We start from the raw sequence: 9,537 nt of genomic DNA, 5'->3' as shown, positions 1-9,537 counted from the left end.
GACGGCTGGGTTCATAAATGGTATCAGTGGTGATAGCTGAGTGGTGGCTTCGTATTCAGCTAAAGGATATTAAAAATGGTGTCTGGGTCATCGCCAGTGCCATGTCTAGAATCAGACAGAATAAGTAGCAATTTCCTCTAGAAGGAATTCTAAAGCTAAGCTTGTTTCATTTGAATTTGGGTTCATGATTTATACCATGTGTTCAACCCACCCTGTGTCTGGCGATGTGACTGGGATGAGCTCAATCTGAGGCACCCAGGTCCTTTAAGATCACATGGGTGAGTTCTTCCTGAACTTACAAAGATGTAGCCCACAGCAGGTTAGACGCTTTAAACAAAAGGCAGCATTCATTCATTCATTCATTCATTTGGTGACTTTTTATTGAATGTCCACAGGACAAGGCACGGTTCTGAATTCCATTGGGATGTACAGATGAAACAAATTGGCATCTTCCCCCCAAGGATTGTAAGGAACTTAGAGTCAGTGAAGGCTATAAGCCATATATAAAAATAACAGTACAAGTGTTTTGTGTCATAAGAAAAAGGAAAATCTGTGTATTGATGACTCACTATGTGTCAGGCAATATGCTCTGTTATCTTGCATATGACATCAGATCATGGCAATAACCCTAGAAGGTGAATTTTAATAGAAACGGACAAACATCTTCCTTAACCAAGGAAACATTCTTAGAGAATATGGATGCAAAGTCATCTGTTTAAGTGTTTTGAAAGTAGCCAAGAGTGATCAGGACTGTGCTTTGGAGAGCCACAGCTGGAACCCTGTACAGACCAGACAGCAAAGGACATGACCTTTAGGAGTGGGGCCAGCCTCTCCTGGTGTCTGCATCTAAACAAACTAAAAAGGGATGTGTCCTTGTACGTGCTCAGGCTTGGGGGTGGGAGGAACGAAATAAAGCCAGCCTGTTCTCTGTTACTCCAGAGCACAGAACTGAGAGAGAGCAGATTGTGGACAATCAATGCTTTGGATAAAGAAAAAAGGGCTTGCAGTGACAAAGACCTTGGTTTCCATCCCAGCTCTGGGTGTTCTGGAGCAATTTACTTATATGACTATGCTGAGACTTTGATTCCTTATTTTAAAATAGAGCTGATGACACTCACCTTACAGGATGTTGTGAGGATTAGGTAGGACACAAGACAGAGGTCTTCGGGGGACTGGTCAGAAAAGCAGGACCTGGATCCCCAGGGGAAAGAGTTCCAGTGGTGAGCTGTCCTTTGAGTTCCTGTGCCCCTTGCTGCCAGATACATTCAGGCAGGGGCTAGAAGGCTACTTGTCAGGACCGCTGTGGGATGGGTTTTGGCATCCAATAGGCGGTTGCATCAGATGACCTTTAGGGTCCATTTCAAGTTACACTATTGTTATTCTCTGCAGGCTTTTTCCTGCTTTTGTAGTGTCCCCTTCCCTACTCCTACCCCACAGTCATATTATCTGGCAAAACTCTTAGGTCAGGCAGTTCATAGGAATAACTAGGCAGAAAACAGGTATGGACCTTCTAGTTAATTAGTGCTGAAATCACAGAAGTTGTGAATTGACTTGCCTCCCGCCCATTCTTTCCTCACCAACTCTGGAACCCCTGGCTTGAACACTACTCCTCCAGCCCCGGCCTGTTTTCAGTTTTCCTCTGAAGTCTTTTGTTTTCTGGACTCCGGTGGCAGCTGTTATCACTCCAGCTGCAGAGGGGATGGGAGGCAACTTCCTGTTATTCTATCCTGCCATCCCTGTGGGGGTGGGACACTCCCTCCCCCATCTCCTGCTGCTGGTTGCAGAACGTGAGCCCGGGCAGGCTTCCTATGAGTGGGGCTGGAAGAAAGATGGGTGGCCATCCGGCCGCTGTTGGAATGCATTCGGGAGAGCAAGGCAGGCAGCAGGCGAGACAGACAAGTGTGTCCCTGACTGAGGGAGAGGGAGGGGTGAGGGACTAAGAGGCAGGTTACCTGACTGGTGCAGAAAATACCTGATGGGGTTAAGGGTTGTTGCATGAACCGTAGGAGAGTGAAAAGAGGGAAGGGCTGCGGCCCAAGCACTGAGAGAGGAAATAGTTATGCAGTTATGGTCTCTGATTATAAGACTGCTTGGGGTTTGAGTGCATTTCAGGGATGGAGCGGGGAGTTAGAGGTGATCTGATGATCCATTTTCCATCCTATATTTTTATGGAACATTTTCCTTGAATTAGGTGGGAATACAAAGAGGTATTAGGCATGGAACATCCTTCAGATTCTGGAAAGATAGGAAATGTATATGACCAGACATATAAAACCACATGTTTACCCATCTGTACAATCTCAGTGAGGCTTACGATAACCTTTGATGTATTATCAGCCTCATTTTATAAAAAAGCTAATTAGGTTTCTGATGGCTGTTTCAATGACTTGGGCAAAGTTACACAGCGAGTAGGTGGCAGACCTGGGCAACGGAACCTCTTTTCTGTCCACTGGAGAGCACAGCAAGGACAAGGACTAATCAGGCTTTGAGAGAAGGTGGGGCTTAACGCCCAGAAGAAGGGGGTCAAAAGGTACAAACTTCCAGTTATAAAACGAGTAAATCGGGGAATGTAACGTACAACATGGTGACTGTAGTTAACAATACTGTATTGCATCTTTGAAAGTTGCTACGAGAGTAGATCTTAAAAGTTCTCAGAAAACAAAATAAAACAAAGCAAAACAAAACAACCCCCACAAAACTCAGGCCAGAAGGTGAGAAGCAAGCAGGGATCTGTGAGTAGCTCGGTTTGCCTGTAGCGAAGTGCTTCCCAGGAGTGAGGTGGGAGATAAGGTGGGAAAGGTATATAGAAGCCAGATCAGGGGGAGGTTAAATGGCCAGTTAAGAATTGCAGGGAAAAGGGGGCCCGGTTTAGAGGGCAAGATCTTCATAGCAAAACCAAACAGTGTTTCAGAAAATTCATTTGGAAGTGGTACACGGAAAGGTTTAGAGTTGGGGGAAAATGGACTCAGAAATATAAATTAGATGTTTGGAATAGAGTAGGTGTGACAAACAGCATGATGGTAATAGTATAGAGTAGGTCGGTGAGATCACTGGCCTGGGTCTGTGGATTTTTTCTTTCTTTCTTTCTTTCTTTTTTTAGCATTACTGTATTTGAGTGAGTGTAGATTGTGGGCAATCACTACTTTAAAGAGAAGAAATAGCTTAGGAGTCAAATGAACCTCGGTTTCAACCCCAGTCCTGGGTGTTTTGGAGCAATTTACTTACATAACCTTGCTGAGCCTTGGATTCCTTTATGTTAAAATGGGGCTACCGATACTTCACAGGACGGCTGTGAGGATTAAACGAGACACAGCGGTGGAGTCTGTGCGCCCCACCACAATTTTTGGCAGAATGGGAAAATGTGTGACATGTTGTCATCCATCAAAACACAGACAATAAAAACCAACAGAAAGTCAATAATTAATTCACTGTACTTCTAGAAGACGATGGGTAATGCATCTATATCACATAAAGGGGACCATTTTCCACCACTGAGTTCTGCCTTGGAGTAGTTATCAGGCAAATTGAAAGACCCATTTCCTGGGAATCTTTCTCTTCTCTTACCCAGGGGTATTATTCTGCCTGATATCCGTCAGGATAATGTTAGTTAATTCTTAATTGATAGCTCAGCCCGTGCAATTGGTTCCATTCAACAGTAATTATTCTCATGTGGCTTGTTGAACTCAGTTGTGAGATTTTGCCCCCTTTTCAGTTGTGCGTGAAAACAGCAGCCTTAAGGTCTTTAAAAAGGTAAATAGTAATTTTTCTTACTTCGGAGGTTCAATTTTATTTGCCTGGAAGCTCGCGCGCTGTGATTTTCGTCGCTAAAAGCAAAAGCAACCACATGGTCGATAACGCCCCCGGGTTAACAATCCAGGGCTGGGTCGCCGTTTCTAGGATTCTCCTCCAAATCTTCCCCAAGTGCTTTTGAAGTTCTCAGTTCCCCGTCTAAGGGAACGCCCAGCAGTCCCGAGATAAAAGGGGAGCCGAGGGAGCTGGCGTTTCTTTTCTTTGCCTGACTTCAAGCTGGCCATTTTCTGCTCCACGCGCCGCCGGACTCGGACTTGCCCGTGACACAGAGGCGATTGTTTTTCCTTCAAAAGGGGGCTTGGGTGGCTCAGTTTCGCTTCTGTCCTGGGAGATGGTAAATACGCCAAGGAAAGTTTAAAACACGACCCGCAAGGATCTTCCCCGTACCATTATTCTCCTTCCCTCAGAGATAGCAGGAAAGACAGCATTTTTTTCCATCAACACCCACTTCCAGCCCTCGCCCGGCTCAGCGAGGAATGTGTAAAATTAGTGGGCTCCTCTGAGCGACAGTCCGCGGGCCCAATCAGCGGGAGCTCGGGCCCCGCCACCGCCCCCTCGCGCACTCTCGTTGGCTGATTCCTGCGGGGAGGGGGCGGGCGGAGGGAGGGCGCGAGGGAGGGGGTGGTACCTGGGGCTGGGAGTGATGTCAGCTCCCAGCTCGGTGCCTGCCCGGATTCCTGACATGGTGTAGGGCCCGGAGGGTGGGGAAGGCGGGAGCGGGGCGGGAGAGGACTCGGGGTAGCGAGCCTGCGGCGGGGCCAGAGTGCCCGCGCTTTGAACTCCCGGCGAAGGTGAAGCAGAACTTTGCAACTAGTGCCCGCGGCTCTCCTCCCCCAGGTAAGGGCGTTTGACTCCTCTCAGGGACCGGAGGGCAGTGGCACCGTTGTGTGGTTGCAGCTGCTCCTCCTTTCCCCCGCTCGATTTCCTTTTCCAGCTCGCTCCTGTTTCCCAGTGGGAACGGACACCTTTTTTCGGGGGGGTGGGGTAGGGCTTAACTCCTGGGGCTCCCAACTGGCTTATATGGGAAAAATACCTCCAGGATTAGACATGTAAGATCCTGTCTGTGTCCTTAGACACCCCAACTCCCCGCCCCAAGTCTCCTAATAATACTTGAAAACCCCAGAGAAGTGTGTGCTGTGCTCTGTGTGTGTGTATAGAGGGGATGTTGTTTTAAAATGTCACAAAAAGTTTATGAAATATTGACTCAAATATTATGTTCTTTGAGAGAGAACAAAAGTTTTGTAATTTTTTTTTTGGTTCCCCTGTGTCCTATTACATGTTGACTTAAATGAAAGAATATCATTGCTATTCTTATATATGCTTATATAGTAACATAAAATATATCTTTTATATAGTGCACTCAGGATGGGAGAAATTCACTTGGGGTGTATTAATTATGAGCTTGTGGGAAAACCGGTCTCTTGGAGGCACACTTCAATGCCAGCTTCTTTTTTCTCTCACATTTTAACAGAGGATCCCTTTGGTTGCCAACTTTGTGATCTGGAGGGGTTGGGAAGGCTGCTGAGAACCTTCAGGTCTGTTTTCTGTGGCTGCTGGAGAGGACGAGGGCTGCTGGTAGTTGTTTTTCTGGATCCTTTTCAGAGAAGGGAGTTTTAACAGGGAAATGTGGCAAAAGGCGTGGCATCCAAACTCTTAATTATAGGAACATGGATTTTTCTACATGTAGGACCAAAACAAATCCTTGCTTTCAGTAAGAAGTGCAGGGAGCAATAGAAGAAGCACTTGATTTAGTGTCCCAGTTTGGTATTTAGGGAAAGCAGTTGCCTGCCAGGAAGTAAAGTATATTTTAATAAGTGGAAGCACAGAATTCCTATTTTTGTTTATTTCCTGTTTCAAACTCTTTCTGTTTCTTGCTTGGAGATTTTGGGTATGATTGACTTTCTGGGGAAAAAAAAAACTAACTACATAAACTGGTTCAGGACCCTCACTGATCAATGCTGAAGGCTTTTTCTTTTGGAGAAGGAAAAGAAGTGTCTTGGCTCAGACTCCTGGGTCCAGTTTCCCTTTTCTTTCACCAGAGTTCCTCAGCAGTGAGGATCCTTCTGTGGCCAGGTCTGGAGGAAACGGGTGTGGACTTCAGTGTGAGTCAAAAGCTGCATCCCAGGTGCCTAAACGAAAGGGCATTTCTGGGAGAGGAGGAAAGAAAGAAGTCACAATGTTGCATCCGATAAACCCAAGTTGGGAAGTATGGACATACAGGACTTCGGAGATGGGATTCTCCATCTTCTAGCCAGATGTCAGATAAGTTTCAGGGCTAGAAAGAAGTATTTTGTTTTGCTGTTGTTAATAAAACACCTGGGTCTGTATTGCTGTTCTTGAAAATTTTAATTAGCACACAGAGGATAAGGAGCAGGCTTCTTGCACATGCTTTACTGGACAGGCTGGAACATTTTCATTTTAGTCTGCGTTTTGGACTAAGGAACAGAAATGGCTTAATATCTCTGAAAGAAAGGTGACCAAGTCTTTTCTATTTACGTTCTGTAGGAAGTACATACAACATACTGTAATTTCCAGTGCACTTTTTCAGCAAGAAAGAGCAGGAGGTGAGGTGGAATTTCTGTGGGCTGGTGTGAGCTCACCAGAGCCTTGACTGATGGAGTGTACAAACTGCCGTTTGTAGTCAAGTGGTATCTTGAGGATGTTATCCTGATGTGCCCAGTTCAGACTGACACCTCTTTCCAAGAAATGAGTCCTGGCTTAAGGACTTGAATATATCAAAGCTTTAAATTTCATTCACAGTTTGAGTAGTAACAGTAATTTTACATACTTAGTTTTAACCAATATTTGTCTTTCTCCATCTGTGTGTGGGAGGCAGATGTGGTGTAGGAAAACAGTACTTTTAAAGGACAATACTTGAAAGATGTTTGGGTTGTTGAGAAAGGTGGGATCAGGTTCTGGTTAAATTCTTTGACCAACAACTCTCATAGTTAGGATAGCTACTTTGAAAAAAATAGGATAATCTAGCCTTTGTGGCCAGATGTTGACTTGAAATCCAGGGCACACTGTAGCTACAGATCAATAGTGCCTAATTTCAAGGGCATCGTAGACATTTTTTGGAAACAAGTACAGTGAGGGAGGGCTCATTAACTGTTCGTGTAGTCTTTTTGTTACTCACTGTACCAGCATGAGATCATTCAGCACAAGGTCATTTTTTTCCCCTCTGTTACTGACTAGCTGACTTCTCTTTAAAACCTGTCTTTCATGTTCGTGAAATACTTGTATTTTTGTAGTTAATTTAGATGACATTGGTAATCTGTTACATTAAAAGTAACTTTGGAGTTATCATCTCCCATCTTTAAAAATACCCATGTCCCAAATAGCACATGTTTCGAACTGTCAACTAAAAGAAGACCTCATTCATCATTCTGTCTTTTCAGAGGTATTATTACATGTTTGTAACCTGATTTGAATTACCTTTTTAAAACAGTGAATGACTGCGTGAGTGAATGTATGGCTACCCATTCCCATTTGGGTCTGTGTCTTGATTCTTTATTAAAGAAACGTTCCTTCAAGGTGAAAACATAGGCTAGAGATATTGCATAATGATAGCTTTTTTAATTCCCAGAGATTTCCCTAGAAAGTCATATTAGTATTGAAATTAAGGGAAAAAAAATCCCAGTTGAGCAGGCAATTGTGAAATCTTTCAGGGAGCCATGATTTTCTGATTATTTTTTTTTAACCATGGTGGAACAGATGGGTTTAAGGATGAGATTCAAAGCTGTTAAGGTTAGTGACACCGGGTCTTGTTTGGGGACAAAGGGAACTGTCCTCTGGCCAGCATTTCCCTTCAACTAGAGGTTGATAATTTCACAATTAAATCAGTCATCAAACTGTCCAAAAATTGACACTATCCAAAAGCTGCTCCGGGCTTGCGCAGTTCCTTGCATCTGTAGTGTATTATGTCATTTGTTTCTCAGATCCATCGCAGCGCATGTCAGAACCATTTTCCTAGCCAAAAGCCTACAGCTTTTGTCACATATATCACTACCACAAACACTAATGTTTCATTAAGTGGAGCTAGTGGATTAAAAAAAGAAACTGAACTCTTTTACACTCTATTTTAAATGTAGTAATTATTGATGCCAGTTTGGCATTAGTTGATAATGTTTCGAAAAGCCAAGTGGTGAGAGTTTCTTTTACTTCAATACTGTTTTCCACTTTGAAGGATCTAAAACACCCAACGAATGGATTTTAGGTTTAAAAATGGGCCCTTCCAGGAGTTTTAAGTTTGCACACTCGTCAGGCAGTTTTTGGAGGTGGGGAGGGTTTGAGTGAAACCTGTAACCAGTCTGTTCCTGCGGAGGAGCTTCTGTTTCTGAAATGTGGGTTGGGACTCTGAGTGATCCAGGTGGGTGTGTTGTCAGTCTGTGCCTGAACATTGGGCTGTGTGTCTCCCTGGAACTTGGTGTGACTCACGTTTTGACTGGCCCACGTTCACACCCTTGTTTTTGTTGTTAAATGTAATGAGTTCAGAATAGAAGGACCATGTAGTGGTTTCTGTCCAGCGGTGCACCTAAAAGGCCCGCGACTGAAGGACTTGTACAAACTCGGATTGCGTTGAGTATCAATCATTACGCTCATCTCTCAGATTTGGATCGTGGAGGAAGAAGATCAAGTTCTGTAACGTTTGGGGCTGGCTGTAGATTTTATGGGCACGCTTTGAACTCCGGAGTAAGGCTAAGTATTTTTACCTCTCCTTTAACTTAGAGAAATTAAGCATGTGACAGAAAAACAGATGCAAGTTCAAGAGAGCAGATGTGCTGATTCCTAGTGTTGTGTAGGGGTTAACAAAGGAACGTTTAATTTTACCTGATGAGAGACAGACTGAAGATGCTGTGCTCAGTGGCGAGTCCATTCATAAATAAGTCGCCAAATTCTTCAGGCAAGCAAGGTAGTTCTTGGGAAGAAGTAGGCCCATTGGAAACTCTATGAACTCTTCCATGCTATGAATGTAAGTCTGAAGCTGTCATTGAATATGCAGACATCATCTCGTATTTCTCTGCCTAGGATGTAGCTCACAGAAGTCCTTTTGCTGGCTTTTCGTCACCCTCTCCATATACAATACATTGCACAAATGTAATCTCGCCATCACAGAGTTGTGTGAGGTTATTATGAGGAAAGTGTATTAAATTTACTTTATTTGAAAGTGAAAACAAGGCTAAAACACTATGGCCTACTTTCTTAACATAGTAACTTGATCGTGTGGCCGCGGTTGTGAACACCCCTGCAGCCATTATCTTTTTCTGTAAGATGCTGCTTCTGGTAACCCCACACGGTGGAGGATTTTATTTTGTTTGAATTGGAATTTGAACACGCCCTACTTTTTCTTATGAGTGATGTTAGCGTCAGATGAGCCTGTAGGTTCCCATCTAAATTAACTCTGGGAAGTGAGGAAGCGGGAGGAAGGGAAGCAGTGAGGACTCCGAGGAAACACCGACTGAAACTGTGAGTTCGCCAGGACGATGTGTGTGAAGTCACCTGGGTCTCAGTGTTTTTCCTCTGGATCAGCTGCTTGGATGCTTTTGCAAAACTTTTCCATTCTTCCGGCTTCCATCCCCATTAGTGGGTGAGTTTGCACGAGAAGGCTTTTCAACACAGATTTAAGGGTCTTTTATCACTTTCTTCTCAAGGTACCTTGATTCTCTAGGATGACTTGCACTCTACATCACCCTGTGGGCAGGCACAAACTGACCACTTTCCCCCGCA

At 44.3% G+C, this 9,537-nt stretch overlaps 1 protein-coding gene across 4 annotated transcripts in view; it reads left to right on the top strand.

The window, feature by feature from the left end:
* The first annotated feature begins 4,470 nt into the window (after positions 1-4,470).
* Positions 4,471-9,537, top strand: part of PPFIBP1 (PPFIA binding protein 1) — a 153,643-nt gene continuing 148,576 nt past the window's right edge. For all 4 annotated transcript variants that reach the window (XM_032473427.1, XM_032473424.1, XM_032473429.1 and 1 more), the window contains exon 1: positions 4,471-4,647. The gene's annotated coding sequence lies outside the window, so the exon portion shown is untranslated. The remainder of the gene's footprint in view (positions 4,648-9,537) is intronic.

Source organism: Camelus ferus, chromosome 34 (assembly GCF_009834535.1).
Source record: "Camelus ferus isolate YT-003-E chromosome 34, BCGSAC_Cfer_1.0, whole genome shotgun sequence".
NCBI classification, from domain to species: Eukaryota; Metazoa; Chordata; class Mammalia; order Artiodactyla; family Camelidae; genus Camelus; species Camelus ferus.
This window is presented reverse-complemented; position numbering and strand designations above follow the sequence as displayed.